This window comes from Monodelphis domestica, chromosome 2 (genome assembly GCF_027887165.1).
Source record: "Monodelphis domestica isolate mMonDom1 chromosome 2, mMonDom1.pri, whole genome shotgun sequence".
NCBI classification, from domain to species: domain Eukaryota; kingdom Metazoa; phylum Chordata; class Mammalia; order Didelphimorphia; family Didelphidae; genus Monodelphis; species Monodelphis domestica.
Window position 1 is genome coordinate 80,866,327 of NC_077228.1, and position 27,148 is coordinate 80,893,474.

Sequence of the window (27,148 nt, forward strand, 5' to 3'; positions counted from 1 at the left end):
TAGTAGCTTAGGCTTATCAGTATAAAAATATTTGCTAATATGAGAAAGACAATCTAGGTAGGTGCTCTCATAGTTTTACTTGGCAGTTTTTAAAAATTTGAATGTTTGTTTATTTGTTACATTAAAATGCTCAGTAACTCCTTCCTTTTACTCCTCCCCCCATTTTAGAAGGTATCATTAAATATATATAAAACTATGCCTTGCTTATTGCTATTTATCAGTTCTTTCTCTGGAGATAGACACAAGCCATTTTTCAAATAATATTTCTGTAGTTGCATATCACATTCTTTTGGTTCTGCTTGATTCATTCTTCATAACTTCATGTAGGTTTTTCTATATTAAAAAATTCACCTGTTTTTCATTTCTTAAGGCACAATAGTATTCCATCACAATCTTTTGCCACAACTTGTTTAGCCATTCTCCAAATGATGGGCAACTCTTCAATTTCCACTTCTTTGCCTCCACAAAGAGAGCTGCTATAAATATTATAGAACATATAGGTTATTTTCCTTTTTCCCTGATCATTTCAGGAAATAAATGTAATAGTGGTATTGCTAGGTCAAAAGGTAACTGCAGTTTTATAACTCTTTAGGCATTATTCCAAATTGTTCTCCAGAATGGTTGGATCAGTTCACAGTTCCTCCAATAGTATATTAGTGGCCCTATTTTTCCACATCCCATTTGTCATTTTGCCTTTTTATCATTTTAGTCAGTTTGATGGGTAAGTGATGATATTCAGAGTTGTTTTGATTTGTATTTCTCTAATCAATAATGATATAGAGCATTTTTCATATAGTTATATATAGCTTTATTTTCTTAATCCAAAAACTCTTCATTTGTGTCTTTTGACCATTTATCAGTTGGGGAGTGGCTCATATTCTCATGCATTTGACAAAGTTCTCTCTGTTTTACATATGAGACCTCTATCTGAGCAACTGTCTTTAAACATTTCTCTCAAACTTACTGCTTTCCTTCTACTCTTGGCTACATTAGTTTTATTTGTACAAAACCTTTTTAACTTAATGTATTTGAAATTATCCATTTTATATCTTATAATGCTTTCAATCACTTGTTTATTCATAAATTCTTCTCCTATCTATGAATCTAATAAGTAATATATTCCTTGTTCTTTTTTTTAATTTATGATATCTTCCTTCATGCCTAGGTCATGTATCCATTTTAATCTTATCTTGGTTAATGGTATAAGATATTGATCTATATCTAATTTCTACCAGACTGCTTTTCAGTTTTCTCTCTAATTAAAAAAAAAACAACAAAAAACCCTTATCTTCCGCCTTAGAATCAATATTATGCATTGGTTCCAAGGCAGAAGGGTGGTAAGGGCTAGGCAATGGGGGTTAAGTGACTTGCCCAGGGTCACACATCTAGGAAGTATCTGAGGCCAGATTTGAATCTAGAACCTCCCATCTCTAGGCCTGGCTCTCAATCTACTGAACTACCCAGCCATACCTCCACTCCTGAAAATTTTTACTAACTAATGAATTCTTATCCTCAAAACTTGGATCTTTACTTTTGTCAAACACAAACACTTTTTTTTTGGTTACTGTACTCTTTTACAATTATTTGTTTTATGTCTGTTCTATTTCACTGATCTACTTTTCTCTTTCTTAGCCAGTACCAGATAGTTTTTATAATTACTGCTTTATATTATAGTTTAAAATATGGTACTGCTAGATCTCCCTCTTTAACATTTTTCATTAATCTCTTTGATATTATTGACCTTTTGTTTTTTCAAATGATTTTATTATTTTTCCTGGTGCAATATGATAATTTTTTAGGAATTTAATTGGGATGTCATTAAATAAGTAGTTTAGTTTAGGTAAGATTATAATTTTAATTATATTGGCTCTGCCTACCCATGAATAATTAATATTTTTCCACTTATTTAAATCTGGCTTTATTTGTATAAAAAGTGTTTCATAATTATACTCATGTAGTTTCTGGATTTGTTTTGGCAGCTATACTCCTAGGCACCAACAACCTTTCAAAGTAGGTAGTAGCATCCCTATTTTACCAATGAGAAAACCTCTTTAGCTTACTGTGTTAAAGAGGTTAGAAGACTTGCACATAACTACTAAGCAAATGAGATAATTTATGTACAGTTTAAAGTATTTTATAAACTGTAAAGCTCTAAGAATAGTTTATTATTATTACTGTGTGAGGATAGAGCATGCCTAGGAATGAGGTGAGATTTGTGCATGTGACAGGACAAAACAGTTAATATGGCCCTAGGCATTTTTTTTTTTGTATTTTCGTGTTCTGTTAGTTTCATTTTTTGTAAGAATAGCAATAAGCAATAATCTAGGCACATTTTCATACAAGGGTTGGGTTGTTATGGAAAGATGTGTCAGGGGTATTGGAGTTTGCATCCTAAAGACACTTTATTAGTCTCTTTCCATGTGTTCATATGCTCCTGACACTAACTAGTTGTATTGCTAATTGCTTAGTGAGCTATTCATTACGGAATGTTTTAAAAATTATTTTATTCTTTTAAACTTCTTTAAAAATTTTTTTAAATCACACAAAAAGATATATGATCATATAAAAAGGAATTATCAGAAGGACGAGGGCATTAAAGATTATATTTGTACCTTCTTGTGTGTCCCAGACAGAAATAAGCCTTTGGAGTGCCAAGATGGCACCTGGGTAGATAAAAGTTTTCTAGAAAACAGATTAAATGACAATTTAAGTATTTTTAAAGTATGAATAATAAGTCCTTCAAGAATACATTTCAAAGGCAGAGCTCTGGATGGTTTTTATTGGAAAGATACTTCCATACGAGGCAGAAAAATTAAGATACTGTCCATGGATACAGTGTACAACTATTAATCACGGAAAAGATGATTTCCTGGTAATGATAATTAACAACTTATTATATATTTCTAGGGTGAATACTGTTATTAAGGCTAGAAGTTCTGCGAAAAGGCAGACTTCTTTGCAGGGAAGATGTAGCATACTCACAGCTGTTCTCAAATCCTAATTACATTCTGGGTTATAAAAGAGCACAAGAATGACCTCTGGTGTGGCATAAGAAGTGGGGACTCTGTAGAAGTTATTGCATGGGTGAAACAGAATGGAGTGATGAATCAATTAGATACCTGTAGAGTGGGGCACTCTACACTACAGTGTAGTAGTAGTGTAGTAAATACACTGCAGTGGGGCACTGTTAGCTATGTGATCTTGGGCAAGGAACTTATAATTCCCATTAGCCTCAGTTTCCTTATCTGTAAATTAGGGATAATATTAGCACCTACCTCCCAGAGTGGTCATGAGGATAAAATAATATAATTAATTGTAAAGCACTTAGCACAGTGCCTAGACATAATAGGTGTTATTTAAACATTATTATTATACCATGGAATGAATATGAGGGAGGATAAGAATAGTTGGAGAAATATCCTAAGATCCCACCACAGGGGAGGAGACAAATTTTTTCTTTGAAATAGCTAGGTGTATGGATAGAGTGTTGGGCCTTGAGTCAGAAAGACCAGAATTCAATTCTAGCCTCAGATTCTTACTAACTTGCTGACCCTGGAGAAGTAAATTAATCTTTCTCTGCCTCAGTTTCCTTATCTAAACTTTTTTTTTAACAGTGGAACCTTCCTCCCCTATTACTGTTATTATTGAAAATGTCATTGATGTTTAAGTGTCTCAAGCCATTGACATACCTTCCAGGTTGTCTGAATATAAAAACAGCCAGGATGTAAGGGTAAGGATTTCCTTCCTCAGATTTTTGGCCACAGGCCAGCAGCATAACTAACACTGGCAATAGGGAAACTGTTCAACATGATATCCTCATTGAACGTCCCTTTTCTGCCCTGAATGCCTTTTTGCTTCTATGGCTAAATAAACTTCATTTTGTTAACTCTTAGATGGACTGTGGATATGTATGTGATTTTGCTCCAATCCCAGATTTAAGTTGCTTAGAGTGAGAGAAAGGGGCAGCCTACTACAGAGAGCTTCAGAGTTTCTTCTGTGTTGGGTTCATGGGAAAGAAGATCTCCACCAGGCAGGGGCAGTGAGCCCTCTAGCTGAGTAGGGAATTTGTCCTTATGCACCACTTTGGGACCTGTGTTAACTTGGCAAATTGCCTATTTAATAATGATGATTGTCATAGTTTCTGATTTTTCGTTAGTTTTCACAAAGGAAAGTGCCCAAGGAAAAGCCACAGACCTATAGTTTAGATGTGAGCATAATTAGTGGCAAATGAGAAGGAATGGTTTGTGAAGGGGGAGGGTTCTCCAAGAAGACATTGCATCTCTCCACTTGAGGCACTTTCTCCCACCATCTCTCATGCCTAGAATACTTTCTCTTCTCATTTCTATCTCCTCATTTCCTGGCTTCCTTCAATCCCAGCTAAAGTTTCACTTTCTACAGGAAGTCTTTTCTTATCCCCCTTGACAGAAAGACCACCTTCTCTGGTGATGATTTCCAAATTATTCTGTCTCTAGCTGGTTTGTACACAGTTGTTTATATGCTGTCTTCTGATTCTGAGATTCATGACGGCATGGATTGTCTTCTGTCTTTTTTGTATCTTCAGTGCTAAGGCACACAACGTGGTACATAGGTGCTTAATGAATGTTTATTGATTGATTTACAGTTTTACAAGGGGCAGGTTTAGATTAGAAATATCCCCATCCTCACGGAGCTTTCAATTGAGTAGTTCAATAATGCAAACAGGGGTATACATAGGGTGTTCAGGGAGGTTTAGCAGCCCTGGTGTGAGGACTTGCAGAGCCTTTTTCGGTGCTCTTCTTTCACCTTTGATTTTTACCTTTCATCCAGCTCTCACCTGTGGTTCTAAGAAGCTGTAACAGGCACAACAGCCACACCCTGCTAAAACTGTCTCAGAAGTTGGGCTAAATTAGCTTGAGGGTAACCAATGGGCCATTGCCCCATTGGTGAGTTAGTGGCGTGTTTCCCCAAGCATGTGAAGACTTCCTCTGATAGAAGGAGTGGATGTGAACAATTTGTTCGAATGGCTATGAAAGTAGCTAAAGCAAGTGCCGTGGAATGCTTAGGATTTGCTTAGACATTGAAGAAGCCAAGATCATCCATTGCATCCCAGGCTATTGCCAGCCATCCTGATTTTTGTCTTACCACTGGGCTTGAATGACTCTGGAAGAGAGAATGAGGCTGAAGACTGTGAAACTCTGCATAAATCCAATTCAGAAGTGCCATTGGTCCCCTTCGAAAACAAAGGATGGATAACACAACAATACACAAGCACAGATAACTGTGATGTGCAGTATTACCTAGTTAGCACAATGAAAACTATAAAAACATAAGGCATTACATGAGGTCTGAGGAGCTAATCTCATTAGTCAAAGGATCTTGTGGAGAATATGGTATTTGAATTGTACTGGAAAGTATAGGGTAGGAGAGATGAAGGAAGGAGGGAGAACATTCTGGGAATATGGGAACAACAAAAGCAAAGGTATAGAAGGGGAGGGCATGTGGTATATTTATTTTTTATTATTATCAAAACACACTCCCATATTGGTCATTATTGTAAGAGCACACTCATAAAATTAAAACCCCCAAATAACACTGTAAATCACTGATATGAAAGATAGTGTGCTTTGATTTCCATCCATTCAACTCCCAACAGTTCTTTCTCTTGAGGTGGATATCATTCTTTGTCATGTTTTTCAGGATTGTCCTAGATTATTGCATTGCTGAGAGTGACAAATATCTATAGCCGATCATCATGCAATATTGCTGTGACTGTGTACAATGTTCTCCCAGTTCTGCTTATTTTGCTCTGCATCAGTTCATACAGATCTTTCCAGTTTTTTTCTGAAATCATCTTGCCTATCATTTCTTATAGTATTATCACACCACGGTTTGTTCAGCTATTCCCCAATGGATGGACACCCCCTCAGTTTCCAATTCTTTGCCACTACAAAAAGAGCTGCTATAAATATTTTTGTACTAGTAGATCCTTTTTTATTCTTTTTGGGATGCAGATCCAGTAGTGGTATTACAGGATCAAAGGATAGACATGGTTTTATAGCCATTTGGACAGTTCCAAATTGCCCTCCAGATTGATTGGATCCGTTCACAGCTCCAGATTGGTTGGATCAGTCACACAACATGTGGTATATTTATGATGGCCTTGAGGAGGGAGGTACATAGTAGGCAGTTTGATCATAGCCAGGAACTCAGGTGCTCAAAAACTCTGATCTTTTGGATGGAATGGATAGTGGTGAATAATAATACTGCATGTTCGTATAGTGCCTTGAGCTTTGCAAAACATTTTTATTCCCCAAATCTTGTAAAGTAGGTAGTACATGTGTCAGTGATTAGATAACTGCTTTACAGCTGAGGAAGATCAGGCTTATAAATATGTGAGTCAGGAGTCAAACCCAAGTCATCTGATTCCACACCAACTTTATACATTACACCTTACTCAGTGAAGATGACATATTGTGCAAAGATCAAGAATGACACCAGAATTGAAGTGAGAGGAGTAGTTATGACAAAAGTGAATAAAGTACCATCATTTAAATGGCAGGAAAAGTAAACCAAGCCTTTGTGGTAACCATTTACTATAACCATTTCTTATAGCAATGATGGAGAACCTTTTAGAGATGGAGTGCTGGACCCTGTCCTCATCGCACCCTCATCCCCCAGACCAAGTGCTGTGACCACCACACCCAGAGACTGTGTGATATGACCACCACCCCTTTACCCCACACAGGGGAGGGAGGAAGCACTCCCATTGGACTGCTGGGTGGGTGATATGAGGAATGTCCTCAGTGAATATAGAGAGGAGGAGGGGAGTGGCTCAAGTGCTCTGCTCCCCTCCAGTTATTCTGCCTATGAGCTGCCCACCTTACCCACTGTGTGCTGCCATTGGGCTGCTAGGCAGAGAGGTGAATGAGGGGAAAAAATCTCATCGGGCATGGTGGAGAGGGGAGCAGCTCTGCCCAAGTCCCTCTGCCTTTCTAGTAACAAACTCTGGGGGTGGGGAGTGGGGAAGGAGAGCCCACAGAGAGCGCTCTGCATGCCATCTTTGGCACCTGTGCCATAGGTTCACCATCACTGTCCTTGAGAGAGGCAGCTGAAGGCTTGGTGATTAGGGAGAAGGTAAGACCTGGGATCGAAGACCTCTTTTGGTTGTATCCCACCCCTGGGCAATTAGTCTACTTATTTTTTAGTACCTCAGGCTACTTTGTTGTTGTTTCTCATTCATCAGGACTTCTTTCTGGGATTTTCTTAGCAAAGATACTGGAGTGGTTAACATTTACTTCTCTAGCACATTTTACAGATGAGGAAACTGAGGCAAACAGAATTTAGTGACTTGCCCAGGGTCACACAGCTACTATGTGTTCAGTGTCACATTTGAACTCAGTTCTTCCTGACTAGAGGCCAGGCACTCTATCCACTATGAAATCTTCATCGTGTTGTCTAAATCAATGGAATCACCAATCTGTTCCCCATCCCCAATTTTTAAAATTATGCATATGTACATACATATTCTATGTGCCCTTGTGTAAAAGAGATTTCCTTTCAAAAATTTTCATTTGGGGGCAACCTGTATTCAGACCAATATATTATATGACTTCCTTCCTTCCTTCCTTCCTCCCTCTCTGCCTCCCTCTTTCTTTCCTTTCTTCCTTCCCCTACTTTGCTGCTATACAGAGAGCCAGAGGCTGCTGCCTAAGTGAATGAATAAGACATAACTACACCCTTCCAGCTATCACTTATGTTATATGATGTGATTAAGTGAATGGTCCCTTTAACATTAGACAGATGCAACAGGCCAAGTAGGAGAAAGAGGAAGTATTGTTTATATGTCCTGAAAGGGGATCCTCTTTTTGGAGGCAAAGTGAAGTGAGTCAGTGTATTAACTGGTTATGATTTTGAAAGATAAACATATCCCTGTGACTAAATCTAATTATTGGACTTTGCAGACCTCCCATGAATCCCTTGGTTTGGGGGTGTCTTCCAAGACCTATGCAGATCAATTGATATTTTAGGTTTTCATCATTTAATAAAAATATATATTTCATGAAAAGGGTGCTTTACTGTTAAGTCAAAATTTAAAGGAAATCTTTGATCTTAAAAAAATCAGGATGATGCTTTGTTGGAAAAAAAAAGTACTTGCAAATAAACTCATTGCCTTCCTATTAATACACCTTTATGCTTGTTTGAATATTTAAGGGAAAAAGTTGAATCTACTCAGTTGGAATTTACAGAGCAATTAAACCGAGGTGCTTAGCATAGTCACATGATTTATAGTGCCGTCTCATTTTAAACTTTAAAACTGTTTTATCACTGAAGCTTTTATTGTAATTATAAAGCTCTAAGCAATAAATACATCTCCCTTCTAGAGGTGCCTCCATCTCTTTTGGAACTCTGAAGGATTGTTATTTTAGCCTCTATTCTGTTTAGATACTCCCTCCTCCTGCTTTCCTCTTTTTAGATTTGTTAGGAGAATGTGGGGCCTGAATGGAGATCAGGAAGTGAGTCCAGCTGTTTTCCTTGTGTTGGCACTCAGGGCTGAACAGGAATTGCTGAGCAAAGAACAGCATTTCCCAAGAGAGGTTCATAAGGGTAACTCAAAAGCGGTTTGGTCTTTTATTATTATTATTGTTGTTGTTGTTGAAAACTGTTGCCAAATACTATTACTGAGGCAAAAAATACACAAAGTCTGAAGTCCAGTTGGAACAGCAAGGAAAAACTGCCCCTGGCAAGGCAGGAATGCTGAAAGTTTTTTTCTTGCTTGCTCATTCTTGATTTTCCACATTTAACCATGGAATTAAAGAGAAACAGTCTTTCAGAGAAACTCTGGGCTGACTCAGATTTCTCTGTAGAAGTTATTTGAAGTGGTATTGTGCAATTTTTCTGGGGATTGTGGTGTGGCCGAGGGTACAGAAAATAATTAGAATTCCTCTGCAATGTAATTGCCTAGTTATTGATTGACAAGGCTTTGTCCTGGACTCTCTTCTCATTTTCCCCTCTTCTATCTCTCTGGGTTGAGCACATCATTTCCTATCAGATTAATTATAATGAATATGCAGATTATTCTCCAACATACATGTATAAATAATATATGTATATGTACACACTAGACACACACATCTATCTGTCTCTACCCCAAGTTCCTTGTCCAAGCTCTGATCCTACATTATCACTGCCTATAGGACAGTGATGGCGAACCTTTTAGAAACAGAGTGCTGGGCCCCACCCCCATCCTACTCTCTCCAGACTAAGTGCCATGTACCCTATACCCCTCCCACCTTACCCCACAAAGGGGAGGGAGGAAGCACTTCCATTGGGCTGCTGGGTGAAGGAGCAGGTGAAGTGAGGAATGTCCTCAGCAAATGTAAAGGGGGGGAGGGGAGTGGCTGGAGCACTCTGCTTCCCTCCAGCTCTGCCATATGAGTAGCCCACCTTACCTCCTGTGCTGCTGGACAGACAGGTGGGGGATGTGAAAAAATATCATCAGGCATGGTGGAGAGGGGGAGGGGAGCAACTCTGCCTAAGTCCCTCTGCCTTTCTAGTAATAAACTGGAGGGGAGTCACATGCCCACAGAGAGAGTTCTGGGTGCCATCTTTGGCATCTGTTCCATAGGTTCACTATCACTGCTACAGGGCATTTCAAACTAGATGTTACTTAAGCATCTCAGTAGGTCCAAAGCAGAACCAATTATTTTCTCTCTCCCCTCAAGCCCCCCTGTTTTTGATCTTCTTCATGACTATGGAGTCCCTACGATCCAGCCACCAAAGTTTGCATCTATGTCATCATTCTGTTAACAGTGCATTTATTGAGTACCTATTGTATATTAAACATTGAACTGATAATACTAGCTGACATCTATGTAGTCCTTCCAACAATCCCATGAAGTTATGGGATCATTGATTAGAGGTGAAAAGGAGTTTAGAGATTTTTCTGGTTCCCATCTCACCCCTTATTTTACAGATAGCAAAACTGAACCCTAAATAGTAAACTCCTTCAAATAGGTGTTGTTTCATTAATATTTCTAGCTCCTAGTGCAGTGTCTGAAATTTTATTGTTGTTCAGTATTTCAGTTGTGTCTGACTTGTTGTGACCCCATTTGGGGTTTTCTTGGCAAAGATACTTTAGTGGTTTGCCATTTCCTTGTCTTCTCCATTTTATAGGTGAGGAAATGGAAGCAAACAGGATTAAATTGCTCAGGATCACAGAGAATAACTGTCTGAGCCAAATTTGAACTCAAGTCTTCCAACTCTAGGCTCTGTAGTCTATCTGCTATGCTACCTAGCTGTGCATCTGACATAGAATGTGTTTAATCAAGACTTGTTGACAGATTAGTTGATTGCCTGAGGTCAAGTAATGATGATAGGCCCTGGGGAGAGGAACATTTTATATGACACCTGCTACATACCAGATTCTTTGTTAAGTGCTTTACAAATATTATCTTGCTGAGTTACAGATGTTATCACCACTATTCAGGTTCATCTATGGGGACTAGAGAAGTTAAGTGACTTTTCCTTGGTCATGTGGCTAATAAATGTTTCATACAGGATTTAGATACAGGCTTTCCTGACTACAGGTCCAATCAATATTCTATTACCATACTGCTCCTGAAGGGCATACAATAGAAGTAAAAGATGACAAAATAAGTAACACAATAATAGAATAAAATAAGAAATGGAAATAATAAATAAATACAAATATACAGAACACAGGCATGGATTTCTTTGTGTGTATATATATCTGTACAATCTAAGTGATATTAAGTGGTTAAATGGAAATAGTGTAGTAGTCACTGACTCCTGATAGTAGGGAGAATACATCTGGTGGAGATTTGAGCCATAGGATTAGAAAGGACAACTTCAACACTTTAAGGTGCCTTTAGGGACAGATGAAGCAGGTTTCAGTCTGAGGAAGAAAAAATGTTGATAGTGTCCTTGGTATTTTAAGTACAACTTTACCAGAAATAATTTTATTTATTTTAACACTAGTCTATATTTAAGCCATTGCAAGTTTTAGAGTAAGAAATGTCCAGATTGGTATAGATCGCCCATGCCCAAGAAAATGTTTTTCTCCTGACAATCTGAGGTAACATTTATCTTGAACAAGGGAAAGATCATATGTTAAAATATAGGTTGGGGTTACATTCCAAAACAATTGTCACTATTAGGCTCCTTCCTGAACCACTCCCCTCAAGGACTGTAAATGGTTTTCTTTCTATGATCAATATCTTAATCTTTATTGCAAAGGAGAATACTGCTTTTAGATGGGTCATAGTGCTAATCACTTCTTTTTAAAATTTTATTTAATCAGTCAATTTAGAACATTTTTTCTTGGATACAAGAATCATATTCTTTTCCTCCCCTCCCTCCACCACTTCCCATAGCTTACACACAATTCCACTGGGTTTTACATATGTCCTGGATCAAAACCTATTTCTATGGTGTTGATGTTTGCACTAGGATGATCATTTAGAGTCTATATCCCCAGTCATATCCCCATCGAACCATGTGATCAAGCAGTTGTTTTTCTTCTGTGTTTCTTTTCCCACAGTTCTTCCTCTGAATGTAGATAGCATTCTTTCTCATATGTCCCTCCGAATAGTTCTAGATCATTGCATCACTGCTAGTAGAGAAGTCCATTACATTCAATTGTACCACAGTGTATCTGTCTCTATATACAATGTTTTCCTCATTCTGCTCCTTTCTCTCTGTTCATCAATTCCTGGAGGTCGTTCCAGTTCACATGGAATTCCTCCAGTTCATTATTCCTTTGAGCACAATAGTATTCCATCATCAGCAGATACCACAATTTGTTCAGCCATTCCCCAATTGGAGGGCATCCCCTCATTTTCCAATTTTTTGCCACCACAAAGAGCACAGCTATGAATATTCTTGTACAAGTCTTTTTCTTTATTATCTCTTTGGGGTAAAAACCCAGCAGTGGTATGGCTGGATCAAAAGGCAGACAGTTTTTTAACGCCCTTTGGGTATAGTATTCCAAATTGCTTTCCAGAATGGTTGGATCAATTCACAACTCCACCAGCAGTACATTAATGTCCCAACTTTGCCACATCCTCTCCAGCATTCATTACTTTCCTTTGCTCTTATGTTATCCAATCTGCTATGGATGAGGTGGTACCTCAGAGATTTTTTTATTTGCATCTCTCTAATTATAAGAGATTTAGAACACTTTTTCATGTGCTTATTAATAGTTTTGATTTCTTTATCTGAAAATTGCCTATTTATGTCCCTTGCCCACTTATCAATAGGGGAATGTCTTGATTTTTTGTACAAATGATTTAGCTCTTTATAAATCTGAATAATTAGACCTTTGCCAGAGGTTTTTGTTATGAAGGTTTTTTCCCAATTTGTTGCTTCCCTTCTGATTTTGGTTGCATTGGTTTTGTTTGTACAAAACTGTTTTAATTTAATGTAATCAAAATTATTTATTTTATATTTTGTAATTCCAATCACTTTTTAAAAATGCATTTATTTATTTTTTCAATTACATGTAGACACTATTTTCAACAAACGTTTTCTGACATTTTGCTATTGAAATTCTTCTTCCTCCCTCCCCAACTCCCTGAGGCAATAAATAATCTGATGTAGTTTGAAATTGCTGTCATACTCTATATATTTCCATATTCCTCATTTTGTGAATAAATATATTGTACATACAAGAAAAAAAATATGAAGGGGGAAGCTAGATGGAATAGTGGATTGAAAGCCAGGTCTAGAGACAGGAGGTCCTGGGTTCAAGTCTGGCCTCAGACACTTCCTAGATGTTCCCAGTATTGATTCCAAGACAAGGTAAAAGCTTTAAAAAAAATGTATGAAAGACATAAAGTGGAAAATGGTATGCTCCAATTTGCATTCAGTTTCTTCTGTGTCAGTGGATAGCATTTTTCATCATGAATGGATTTTTCAGCATTATGGATATTGGAAGCTTGCTTTGCTGAAAGTAGTTTAGTTTTTCATAGTTGATCAACATATATTTCCATTACTGTATACAGTGAATCTCTTGGTTCTGTTCACTTCACTTTTCATCAGTTCATATAGTTTTCCCAAGTTTTTCTGAACTCATTCTGTTTGTCATTTCTTATGGTACAATTAGTGTTCCATTTCAACCATATTATCACAACATGTTCGACCATTCCCCATTTGATGGACATCCCCTTAGTTTCCAATTCTTTATTAATACAAAAAGAGCTGCTATAATATATTTTTGTATGCCAATCACTTCTGAGGGAGGAGAAGGCAATGATATTAATTAGATAGTAGTTAAACTTAGCTATTAATCTTTTTCTTAAAGAAAGGTCTTCTGTTTTCCGTCCCTCTCTCTCTATATATGTGTGTGTGTGTGTGTGCCTATTTATATATTTCTTAGGGGAGTTAGTCTAGAAAGGGGTTTTAGACAAGAGGAAATATTGTTTATGAATATTTTCGGTTTTTCTGGAAAGTTTTTAATATGCCTTCCTACTTGCTATGATAAATTGTAGCTCTTACTACATTTGCCATCAAAAAAGGTCTTCTGTTTAATGCAATCATAAAGATAAATGGAATGGCTTAAATGATGGCATAAGGACATAGAGTAGCCCTCAGTGCAGGGAAATGTTTAGATAAGATCTGGAATGCCCCAACCTATGTCTCCAAGGAAGGCTGAAGTTTCCAGCAGAACAAGAGACAGGTCTTGGATTGACACTCACTTTTCCATTCCCCCTATTTTCCAGCCCATTAGTCAAGAGGAAGACTAGGCTAGAATTTTCTTTATCTACTCTGTCTTAGATATTTTAGATAATATTTGTAAAGTGTTTAGCACAATGCCTGGCACACAGTGATGCATATTTTCCATCTCCTCTCCCCTTAAGCTTCAGAATAATAGTGACCTTTGATCAATCCAGGAAATGAGGAGAACAGTTAAGTTACTCTCAGGCAGCTTAGTTTCCTTTCATCAAACTCCTGCTAAACAATAGGCAAGTATAGATACTGAAGAAACATATTTATCCAAGCAATAAAACATAAATTTGGGAAGCAGTTATACAAAATAATTTAGACAATTGAGTACAAATGAGGAAATGGGCTTTTTGACTTGGGAATAAGGTCTCATTTTAACTCAACCATGGAGAGAATGATCCTCCTGAAGAAGTCTGTTCTCTCAGCACTTTCTGAGTTTAGAAACTGAGAATCAAAGGGCATTTTGGAGTAATGGCCTACATATTCCTGAAGCCATAGGTAACTACATTAGTCATTCATAGATTTTTACCATGTCTCTGGCCCCATTTTTTGTACTTTCATTTCCATTTTTTCTTCTCCAAAGTCTATCTCCTTCATATACATTGTATGCCGCACAGGTCAGAGGTCTCTCAGTTAATCAGGAGTTCTATCCCTGTACAGACCATCAAAGATCTATCCTTCATGCTTCAGGTAGGATGTTACATATATAAATCCAAATCATGGAATTTTTGAGCCAAAAGGGATGTCAGATGCCATCAAGTCCATCTCAGACCTAAAAGGATCCCCGTTATAACATATCTGACAAAGCCTTCCACTCGAAGACCTTCAATGAAGTGGAATCCATTTTCTCCCATTTTTTCCAAGCCTCAATTTTCCTCTTAGCAATTTCTATTCTTTGGCACTAGTTATTCTCTGGGACCAAGCTCCTTCTTCCATCTGACAGCCTTTCAAATACTTGAATATAGCTGTCGTGGCTCTCCAGAAAAGAAGTCTAGCTCATTGGCCTAGAGTTTTCAGACTCTTTCATCTTCCTTTCTTTCTTCTTAAAGTAGAAATGAAGACAACCTTTGCCTTTCTTTGGTTCTATAATATCTCTCTCATCTCCCTCTTTTTTTTTTCCATATATCACTGGTGGTAGCTTAGCAATCACTTCTATCAGGCCTTTCAGCGCCTGAGGATGTAGCTCACCTGGGCCAGGTGATTCAAATTTATCCAGAGTATCCAGGTGCTCTTTCCCTATCTCCGTACTTATCTTGGGTATCAACTCCCTGTTAGACATTGTTGTTGCGACATTCTCAGGGCAAAGGTCTTTTTCTCAGCAAAACCAACAATCAAAATAATAACCGAGCAGCTCTTCTTCTTGAGACACCCAAGAACTTGGGAAGCCGAAGTCTCCCTTCCCTCCAAGTCCTGGTTTCCTGTAGCCCTCTCAGCCTCATTCAGGGCAGCCTTGGCTATTCTACTGAGAGATTCCACTGATCCTTTGCTGCATTCTCATCAGCCACCGACTGTTGTCTGCCAATTCTCTCCTTTGGAGCAAGTCCTGGAGATGACAGGTGGGAAGAGAACTGTTTCAATGTTTGTCTTCTGCTCAAACTGTGAATGTATGTATGGTGTAGAAAATAACTGTGTGCATGTTTCCATAGGAATCCTAGAAACATCCCTCATGAGTAGCCCTACATCCCTTTCATTGTTTTATTTAACAGAAGGCAGTGGGGAAGCCAGGTTTTTTAGGAATGAGATTATGTCACTTTATTATTGCCCAAGTCTTTATCTTCTTCATGGGGAAAATATTTTTCTGACCTTCCTTGAATACTCAATTTTAACCTCTTTGAGAGCATGGTCTGTTTCTTATTTGTCTTTGTAGCTTCCTCAGTTCCTGGAACAGAGCTTTGTACCCAGTAATCAATTAATAAAGGTATATTGAATGAATAAATGATTAAATGAGGAGGTTGGACAGAAAAGTTTCTAGGAACAATAGAAATCTAGGACTGAAGCTCTGGTGAGGTGGAGAGGAGAAAGATTTGGCAGGCATCAATGAATGTGCAGGGAAAAAGCACTGGACTTTATGTTGCAGGATTTGGGTGTCAGTTGTGATTCATATAGGGAGCTCTGGAAGGCTAGATACACCTAGCAATCTTTCTTAGACCTTGTCAAAAGGAAAAAGAAATGGTACTGGTATCAGCTACATATGAAAGTGTAGAACTGACATATTAGTGGCATTTGACATTGTATACAGCTCCTTTTTCTTGATACCCTACTTCCATTGACTTCTATGAAACTATACTCTTCTTTAAAAAAAAAAACCAAAAACTTACCCTCCATCTTAAAATCAATACTGTGTATTGGTTCCAAGGTAGAAGAGCAGAAAGGCGGAAAGGGCTTGATAATGAGAGTTAAGTGACTTGTCCAGGGTCACATAGTTAGGATGTGCCTGAGGCTAGATTTGAACAAAGAACCTTCTGTCTCTAGGTTCATTCCTATTACCTCTATCAGATCAAAGGATCATAGATTTCATACTAGAAGGGACCTAAGAAGTTATCTAGTCCAACTTCCTAATTTTAAATATGAGGAAATTGAGCCCCATAGAAATTAAATAAAATTATGGAAATCTAAATCTAGGCCATCTGACATATAATTCAGTGCATTTTCCCATTACACATCTGTGCCCCTTAAGTCTTTACAAATGATTCCCAATTCTTTATTTGTCTTCCTAATTTCACCCCAAAAGCCAGTTTTATTTTTCTGTCTTTTTGCTGGAAATCTACACTTGGATATTATACTAATAATTTAATTAAACAATCAATAAACATTTATTAAGCACCTACTATGTGCCAGATACTGTGCTAAGTAGTGGGGATAGAAAAAGAGGCACAAGATAGTTTCTTCCCTTGAGGATCCCACAATTGAGTAATTTTAAATTTAACATGTCTAAAATTGAAATAATTCTCTCTCCCTCAATTTTCCATTCTTCCTAATGCCTCTGTTTCTGTTAATTACTAACATCTTCCCATTTTCCTAAGTCTAAATTATCTTTGACCCTTGTCTCCCTCACCCTATAAATCCTTTAATTCTATTTCTGTAACATCTCTTGCCTCAATTATAATTTAAAAATAAAAACCCAAGTATGGAGTTACTAAATAAGCTTTGGAAAAGACTGATCATTACCTATAAAAAAAGTAAGAAGAAATAAATAAAATAAAGAAATAAATACAAATATACTTTTATTTCTAATTTTTAAATGCTACAAATGGATTGTTATCTTTGTTCTTATCCACAGACCTTACTTTAAATATTCTTTCATAATTCTTCTAATATGGAATTCAAAAGTATTTGTGAGGTATTGTCAGGGCTCCAGAGCTTTAGAGTAGGCTGATGTCTTCTTCCCTGTTAATGAGATCCATCATTTAAAGAATGTATCCATTCCTAACTGCTCCCAAATGATCAGAAAAAATGATTCTATTATTCTTCCCTCCCTATTCTCCTCTTGCTTTTTTCCTCTTTTATTAGAAATAAAAAGAGTGGGGGGCAGCTGGGTAGCTCAGTGGATTGAGAACCAGCCCTAGAGATGGGAGGTCCTAGGTTCAAATCTGGCCTCAGACACTTCCCAGCTGTGTGACCCTGGCCAAGTCACTTGACCCCCATTGCCTAGCCCTTACCACTCTTCTGCCTTGGAGCCAATACCCAGTATTGACTCCAAGAAGGAAGGTAAGGGTTTTTTTTAAAAAAAAAAAAGAAGAAGAAATAAAAAGAGTGTAGTCATACAGGGTCCTCCTTTGTTAGCTCCATGAACTTTTGTGGCTGTCTTTTCTACCCTTTAAAAGGTTTTTTAGCTGCCTTATTTTTTTCCTCTTTTTGATAAGACTTCATCCCTGCACCTTCTCATTTATTATTGTTTTTATAGATACATTGAGTTACTCTTCTTGGAAGATGATAGAACCCTTACCAACTAGAAATTTTCCTCAACTGCTTTACTCAGATGCTACATTAGAGATTTCTTAAGAACGGATTACTAAAAGAGCTTAGAAATAGAAGTAAGATTAGAAATGGAATTAAGGGAAAAAACATTTAAATAAAATTTGGAAAAATTTTAGATATTTAAAATGGTTCCCTTGTATCTGATGATACCATTGAGTGAGTCACATAAAATTATTGGTCTTGATATACAGGCTTAATCATGTAGTAAAATAGGAAAATAACAGATAAATTTACTATTATTAAATATGTAACAAAGGAAAGGAAGAAGATGGTGCCTAATTTTCATATCCTATTGTTTCCTCCAAGTCACAACAGAGGATTTTGCCTGGTACATTCCAACCCAAAGAGCAAAAGTGTATACAGGTTGTTGGGCAGTAGCCTACATTCTCTTTCCATATTGGCTTTGTAAACCTCAAAATTCCTTAGACTTATAAATGTTGGAAATTTCACCATTGGGATATTTCATACTTGGAAAATTTCTTACTGATAGTCTATTGGAATGGGAACTCCATTGGCATGGGAGGTTCCTTCTCTTCCCTTCTTAAGATTACTTTAGGACAGAAACCCTTTGCTGAACAATGGAAAGGACTTTGACCTATGCTTAAGCATAGAACAGGAATTTCTTTGAGTCTTGATTGATTTTAGAATTGATACAATGGAGATACTTGGAATAAATCTCCACCCTATTCAGTCCTAATAGGATTGAGTAAGGGCTGCAGCCTAGATCAAAATTTAATTATTCCAATCTCTACCATACTCAAGTTAACAGGATTTAGAAAGGGCTGTAACAAAGGAGTAAAGATTTAATCATTTGAAAAATATGACCTTCAACAGACATGTGCAAAAGCCAGAAACCTCTGGGCGGTCCTGGGTTAAGCGAGAGCCTCCATTGACAGGGAAATTGATGAAGAGTGATTGGTAGATGTGAGGACTGAGGGGAGGCAACTTGGATGGTTTCCTTAAAGATAGGAGGGTCTGGAGATTCGAGGAGAGGTGGTTGAGTTTTTGAGCGGTGTGGTTCCTGGGCTCGGAGGAAGCTTGCTCTGAAGGAAGCTGAAGGTGGGGGCCTCTGAGACTGTTTCTCCATTTTGGACACGTGAGTAATAGGGACTGATCTCTTTTCTTTGCCCAGCTATCTAAGGGCTTGGGCCTTTTGGCCCAGCCTAAACAGAAGGGGTATTTAAGCCTTATTCCCTTCTCTCCCCTTTTCTCTCTCTCTATATATCTCTAATTCCTTTCTTGCTCCTATTGTAATTAAACTCCAAAAAAGGCTGATGGCTGACTTGAGTTTTTCATTTAGGAATTACATAGCTGATTCCTTGGCGACCTTAAATTAATATATATCAGTCTTTTAAAGTGATTCCCTTGTAACAGCTTGAAGTTAATGGGTATATGATTGATTCCTCAGGTCCTAGTTATTATTAGCTCTTTTTTAAAACTTCCTGTCCAATTTGCAGCTCCTTATTCTAAATTTTTTTTTTCTGATTCTAGCTATACTCATTTTCTTTTGGCAAAAGGCTTTGAATTTTACGCAATTGAAATTGTCCTTTTTTTTCCTTTTCTGATTGCTTTGATCTGTTTGGTTAAGAATTGTCCCTTAGCATGAGTAGGCAATTTTCAGTTAATGAAATCAAAACTATTAATAAGCACATGAAAAAGTGTTCTAAATCTCTTATAATAGAGAAATGCAAATCAAAACAACTCTGAGGTATCACCTCACACCTAGCAGATTGGCTAACATGACAGTGAAGGAAAGTAATGAATGTTGGAGGGGATGTGGCAAAGTTGGGACATTAATTCATTGCTGGTGGAGTTGTGAATTGATCCAACCATTCTGGAGGGCAATTTGGAACTATGCCCAAAGGCACTAAAAGACTGTCTGCCCTTTGATCCAGCCATAGCACTGCTGGGTCTGTACCCCAAAGAGATAATAAGGAAAAAGACTTGTACAAGAATATTCAAAGCTGTACTCTTTGTGGTGGCCAAAAATTGGAAAATGGGGGGATGCCCATCAATTGGGGAATGGCTGAACAAATTGTGGTATCTGCTGGTGATGGAATACTATTGTGCTCAAAGGAATAATAAGGTGGAGGAATTCTAATGAGACTGGAACAATCTCCAGGAAGTGATGCAGAGCGAAAGGAGCAGAACCAGGAGAACGTTGTACACAGAGACAAACACACTGTGGTACAATTGAATGTAATGGACTTCTCCATTAGTGGCAATGCAGTGATCCTAAACAACTAGGAGAAATCTATGAGAAAAACCACTATCCACATTCAGAGGAAACACAGTGGGAGTAAAAACACCGAAGAAAAACAACTGCTTGAATACATGGGTCGAAGGGATATGATTGGGGATATAGACTAAATGAATATCCTAGTGCAAACATCAACAACATGGAAATAGGTTCTGATCAAAGACACAGTTAATACCCAGTGAAATTGTGTGTGGGCTGCGGAAAGGGTGGGTGGAGAGGAGGGAGGGAAATAATGTGATTATTGTAACCAAGGAATAATGTTCTAAATTGACTAAATAAACTAATTTAAATGGGAAAAAAAGAATTGTCCCATAGCCACTGTTGTGAAAGGTATGTTTTTTCATTTTTCCTCTTATTTTGTGATGTCACATTTTTTATTTCAGTAACCTGTGTCCTTTTCCCATGTTGGCTTGGGTTTTGTAGGCACGTGACTGATTCTCCAACTCCTGGGTATTGGCTCTTGTTTCTTTACTTCCTGTCTACATTTGTAGCTGCTCATTCTTTTTTACTATGATCCAGCCTTTGATTCCACTACTGCTTGCATCATCTCCTCTGACTTTGGTGAACTGGATCTTACCCCAGCATACATTCTTGACTCCAACTTATTTGAAGCCTTAGGATGCTCTGGTTGACAGTAAACTATTTAAAATATTAGAACATTTAGAAATACAATCATTGAAGTTTTTAGTTATCCTTTTGAAAACTGTTCCTTGGGGCAGCCAGCTCAGTGGATTGAGAGCTACACTTAGAGTTGGGAGGTCCTACGTTCAAATCTGGCCTCAGACACTTCCTACTTGTGTGATCTTGGGCAAGTCGCTTAACCCCCATTGCCTAGCCCTTTCAACTCTTCTGCCTTGGAACCAATACACAGTATTGATTCTATGATGGAAGGTAAGTGTTAAAAAAACAAAGAATGAAGACTGTTCCTATGACCACTTATCTATTGGAGAATGGCCCTTGTTTTCTATATTTGTGGCCAATTCTCTATGTATCTCAGATATAAAACTTTATCACTGCTATTTATTTTTCTCCATTCTATAGTTTTTCTTTTTCTTTTTTTTTTTTAACCCTTACCTTCCGTCTTGGAGTCAATACTATATATTGGCTACAAGGCAGAAGAGTGGTAAGGGCTAGGCAATGGGGGTCAAGTGACTTGCCCAGGGTCACACAGCTGGGAAGTGGCTGAGTCCAGATTTGACCCGAGGACCTCCCGTCTCTAGGCCTGGCTCTCAATCCACTGAGCTACCCAGCTGCCCCCTATAGTTTTTCTGATGGTGGGTACACTAATTTTTTAAAAATACTTTAAATTTTATGAAATTGAAATTGTTCATTTTTGTCTTTTCTGATCTCTTTGATCTCTTGTTTGGTTAAGAATTGCCCTTTAGCCACAGCTGTGAAAGGTATGTCCTTCCATTTTCCTCTCTTTTTTAAAATGATGTCACATTTTATATTTAGGTTGCAGCTATATGGAGCTTATTGTAGTATTTAGGGTAAGATGCCTGTTTTCTGACAAACTACTTTTTAGGTTTCTCAGTAGTTTCTGTATAATGGGGAGGCTTTCCCCTAATAATTTGGGTTTAGTGAACACACTGAGCTGTTGCTTTTAGTTGCTGGTTCTTTTGTTTCACTGAGCTACTTTTCTATTTTTTTAACCAGTCATAAGTAGTTTTGATGATTATACTTTATGCTATAGTTCAGGTTCTGGTAATGTTATGTCTTCTCATTTCGATCTCCCTTATCCCTGCCAGTTTCCCTTAGAGATTCCAAATATTTCATTCCTCTAAGTGAATTTTGTCTAATTCTGCATTTGCATGTACTTTAAAGAAAGTATGGAGAAATACTTAATATTTGAAGAAAATTGGTATTGGTGCTTGGAGAGGGAGAAAATAAAGGAAAGGGGTTATTAATTTCTTTCTATTGGCCCTACTCTTTAACCTTCAGCAACCTATTTTATTCATCAAACCTGACAATCTTCATGCAATGCACTGTCCTGATGACCCTTTGCAGATTAGGCAAGGATATAGGGTGAATTTTTGCTATTCCTTTTGGAAGTAGGGTATCTGATGCTAGGGATGGGCAAACTAAGTACCTTCTGCAATTAATGTAGTCATACTGGGCTAAAAGACAAAACAGTTGAGATAGGACATCTTGCTTGTAGTGAGGTTTATGCAAGACCATTTCAATCCATTTTTTGGAGCTGGAAGACTACTTCCCCCAACTGGAAGCACAGTGGCCACTCACTGCTAATGGTACTATTTGAAAAACAAACACACCCTTCTTTTGTCTTAGTATCAATTCTAAGAGAGAACAGCAAAGACTAGGCATTTGGAATTAAGTGACTTGCCCAGGACCACATAGCTAGGAGATGTCTAAGGCCCAATTTAAAACCAGACCCTCTCTATTCCAAGCTTGGTGCTCTATACACTACACTACCTAGCTGCCTTTGTCAATGGCACTATTGAATAGCAGCATAGGACCCTTGATCTATTCATTTCCAACCTGGGCTAGTTCACTGGTCCTTAGCCTGGTAGACTTCTGCTCTTGTGGGACTCACAGTATTTGTCCTGGACTTATTGTGGGGACACCTGAAGCTTCAGCTCTATTGCAACTCAGAATTTTCAAGTTCAAGTCATCAGCTTTCTTAAGAGCCCAGATTCACTGATGAATGCCTTCTAATGCACACCTTTGCATCTGGTTATTTCAACCCTCACTAAAGACCTTAGAATTGTCCCAAGCTCTCTCTAAATATCTACGAAGAATAATTGGAAGAAATTATGAAAAATGTTGATGAGAAGAGAAAAGAATTGGAGAAAGGCTAATATGAATGCAGGAAGGATTAAAGAGTGTAGTGAACAATGTGGCTACTTTTAAAGTTGTTCAGCCTGGGAGATTCTCAGACTCAGTGATTGGGAGCATGGAAGATTGACTCTAATAAAGAAACTAGCACCAGCCTTGAAAAATGTTTCCAATTGGTTAAAGAGATCTCACAGGAAGAATATCCAAGTGTGACGGGGTGCTGGCACATGTCCAGATCACCTAAGATGAAGGCATCTATAACACGAGAGATCTGGCAGGTAACATGGCAGGGGCTCTGAGGTCAGCCTGAGGTACCATAGCTAGGGCCAGAAACCTCCCTTCTCTCCCTACCATGCCCATAGAGACAAGCAGCCAGTTGTGAAGACAGGATTAAGTCTTTCCTTGTCTATTTTTAGCTAAACAAATCACGCTCTTAAAGTACCCCTACTTGACACTAAGTAAGAGAGTTCACAAGTCACTTACTAGAATAAGCTTATACCTCCAAAGGCTACTGCTCCCTCCCTCCCTCAGCCAGTGCTAGGCAAATTGAAAGACTGTATTGGTTCCCATAAAAGGGGGGGGGGGGAGTGACAATAAGTGACTTTGAGAAAACTGTTTTAAAAGGCAGAGAGCCAGACTGGAGGAAGAGACTTTCCCCCTGGATCCTGCCTTGGCTTGCTGGGTGAATAGCTGTCCTTCCTTTCCTGGCTTTTGGAGAGTTTGGTTCTGGAGATTTCTGCCTTGGCTTTGGAGGAGGCTGCCTTGGTGGAACTCTGGTTGAAAATACCACCAGGACTTCTGGCTGAGGATTACCAAGAAATCCACGGGGAGACAGAGTCTTGGGGAAGCCCTGCTGAGATTGAGCCTGGCTTCTCAGGAGAAGGACTGAGTAGGCTTATTGGAATCCCTCTCTTTATCTATATTTTTCCACTTTCATTCTTTCCACCTTTGTAAGTAAAGCTGCTAAAAGTCATTTTGACTTAAGCTGCAATACTTTTAAATCGGCGACCACAATATTACTTTAGAACTTTCGTATTAGCATAAAAACCTAAATTTAAAATTCTTACACAGTAATAACCTGGCAAAGCTTACCCTGACCTCTCCACCAATTTTACTTTCTTTTTACTTGATCTGGCAATTCTAAGATCCATGATTTCTGTCTAGCAATGTTTTCATGAGGAGAGAGGTAATAGAACTTTTAGGCTGGTCCTAGTGAGCAAGGAGATGGAATCAAAGGGGAAAAGTTTTCGAATATCAACCAAGGGGGCAACTGTGGAGTAGAGTGGATAAAACACCAGGACTAAGGGCAGGCAGTCCTGGATTCAAATGGGACTACAGACACTTCTAGCTGTGTGAACTGGGGCAAATCACTTAAGCATGGGTGATCACTTAGCCCTTGATGCTCCTCTGCCTTAGAATGGATGCCTAGACAGAAGGTAATGATTAAAAAAAAAAAGAAAAAGAGGAAGACTCTTACCTAAAGAGGAAGATTAGGAGGTGCTTGAGTTTTCCCATTAGGAAGCCTCAAGACCAAGATCTACCTAGAATTCCCCTGAGGGAGAGAACTTCTTCCCCAGCAATCAGGTTTGGGGACATCCTGGGCTGGCAGAATACAAGTAGTTCATTCTCTGGAGGCCGCAAGTCCCCCAGTGCAACTGATCCCTCTTTGCAGCTGTTTGTCTCTCTGCCTGCCCTGGGATTCTAGTGGTTGATGCGTCTTATCCCGCGATTTTCCCTCATTTAGAAGAGACTCAGCCCCATCCTCTTATTTAGTTTTCTGCCATCCTGTTTGATTATTGATTGTTTACAGTATCATCTGGAACAACAACAGCAGCATTTCCTCCTCTACTACTATGGCTGGCTTCCATTCCATGCTTTTGCTTTGCTTTAAGTTTGATGACAGCTTTGTTTCTGGCAGAAAGCCTCGTCCTGCTTTCCTAGGTTTATTTCCTTCCTTGTCCATTTCCGAGCCTTGTTCACTTGCTGGTGTGCCCTCTGCCCCTGGCAGCTAATGGGAGTCCACTAAGCATTTTATGTTTTCAGAGCACATTGCAACCTCTGATCATTTCTTTATTCCTCATTAACCTTGGGAAGAAAAGCCATTTGCTTTACATATTTAATAGATCAAGAACCCGAGGCACTGAGATGTGAATGGTTTATCCAACATCACCCAGGACAAATTATCCTCAAAAATGAGTGTCGGGGCCTTAAAACTGTTGTCTTCCTGCTGCCTTCTTGATCCATTCTTCTTGACCCCAATGCTAGCCTCTTATCCATAAGAGATAGAATGTAGTTCAGGGAGCAGCAAGAAGGCCATTTTGGCAGGGAAAGAAAGGGGTTTAAAAGAAAGTAAAAGGCAGCAGACTTTCCCCTCTTCTCCTTTTCGTTGAACTCTTTAAAAAGAAATGGGTCAGGAAAGAGAAGAACTTTGATCAATACTAGTAAACTATAATTGAAAGAATCAGTTCTAGTTCCTCTGCCTCTCCTTTATTCACCAAGCCTAGACCCTGATGAGCATTTCTTACACTTTCTTTCACTCTTTTTATCCCTCATTTTATGTTTATCTTTTCTGAGGATGAAGCTTGTTTCAGTTATAATTATTCCCTCTCCTGCACTATAGTCTTTCTCATACCTCATTCCCCCTTTTAGTCTCCAGCTGTATTCCTGTTGCATCTAATGTGTTTTTACTCCAGACTCTCTGGGGATGTGTATGCTTAACTCTCTTTTATCTAGTTCAGATAAGAGTGAGTCATTAAGAAAGCAGCCCACTACTTTGGTCCCTTCCTCTATGTTCCTCTTCTCTTTTCAGTAGCCCCATTGAACTTTTGGGAAAGAATGGTTGAGAGACACCCAGGATGGGCAGGCAGAGATGGGACACAATCTGCTTTGGTGGAAGGAATTCCCCAAAGCCATGAGACTGCAAATCAGTTTGAGTATTAACCATGAAGTAGCTTGATGGAGGGCAGAATTGACCAGATAGAGTACTGGATGCTCATTCACCGCTCGCAACAGTAAAGAACTGCTTTCCAGACTGCTCTGTCTCTATCATAGGGCTGGCTCAAAGGAAGGGATTTCTCTAGTTTCCTCCTCCACTCTTCTTTACCAATTGGGATAGAAGTAGAGACTGACCCAACTACTCCTGTGTAAAACAACCTAGAGGTCACAGGGATAAGCCTGTGGCTTGTTAGAGGCAGGAGCCCGAATCCACAAAGATATGTCTTCTTTTGGTTTGAAGAATTTACAAAAGACAAAATTTAATGTTGATTATTAACTAAATAGGATTTAAAAAAAAAACCCTCAAAACCCATAGGTTGGAGAAAAAAATTTCTTTTGGCCACTGGCCAGGGACTTATCTTACTTATAAAGTCCCATCTTCCATTCTATATAAGTTCTAGTTAGTTGTTGAATGGCCTTTTACCTCTATACTTCACTGGCATGGTATAGACAGTTCAGTGCAGCGTTCAGGGTCAACCATAGATGTTTATGAGAAGTTAAACAAGGTCAGTATAGGAAGATAACTTATAGCAAAATAAAGAAAGGAATCAGAAGCGAGCACCAGGTGCATTCAACCAAAAATCAAGCAAGTGGGAGGGTGGGGAGAGAATAAAAAACCAACTAAACAAACCTTTTGTGGCTTTTCTGCACTTCTTAATAGGGTAATCATCAAACTTAGTCTGAAATCTGTCTGATCCCTAGAGCAGAGGTCTTCTCTGAGCCCAGTGTGCCCACGTAGCCCCTCTTCCAAGACTACATATGGTAGACATCCCCAGGGACCTAGGGACCCAGTGGCCTTGATGCTGCCTGCTCAGCTCCCTTGATACAGTTTCTCTGTTCTGTCTTCCCTCATTTTGACTCCACTAGCTCTGTCACCAGATGTTTTTTAAACCTCCTGCTGTGTCCTCCTTGACATTTAGCTCCATGGTGTCTTAAGGGCTTTGCTCTGCAAAATCCAAAATGCTTAGTTAGCCCCTAGATACATTCTTCTTTGCCTGGAATAAGCTCCCATGAAAGCCATGTTACATTTATATAATAAATGCTTGAGAAATGGTGGGTGACCCAGAGTAGACACTTAATTAAATGCATGTTGGTTGATGGTAGCATAGTGGATAGACAGTGATTCTTGGAGTTAGGAGACCTGAATTCAAGTCCTGCCTCTGACCTGAACAAGTCACTAAAATTCTCAATATTCCTAAATATTGCTCTCTAAAATAAGTTGGGCAGGTAGGTAGCACAGTGGCTAGCGATCTAGGCCCGGATTCAAAAGGATCTGGGTTCAAATTTGGCCTCAGACACTTCCTGGTTGTGTGTCCTGGGGCAAGTCACTTAATCCCAGTTGCCTAGCCTTTACCCCTCTTCTGCTTTTGCATCAATTCTAAGACACAAGATAACAAG

At 38.6% G+C, this 27,148-nt stretch overlaps 1 protein-coding gene across 2 annotated transcripts in view; it reads left to right on the forward strand.

Moving 5' to 3' along the window:
* Positions 1-27,148, forward strand: part of RGL1 (ral guanine nucleotide dissociation stimulator like 1) — a 347,473-nt gene that overhangs the window by 91,668 nt on the left and 228,657 nt on the right. The gene's annotated exons all lie outside the window — the stretch shown is intronic.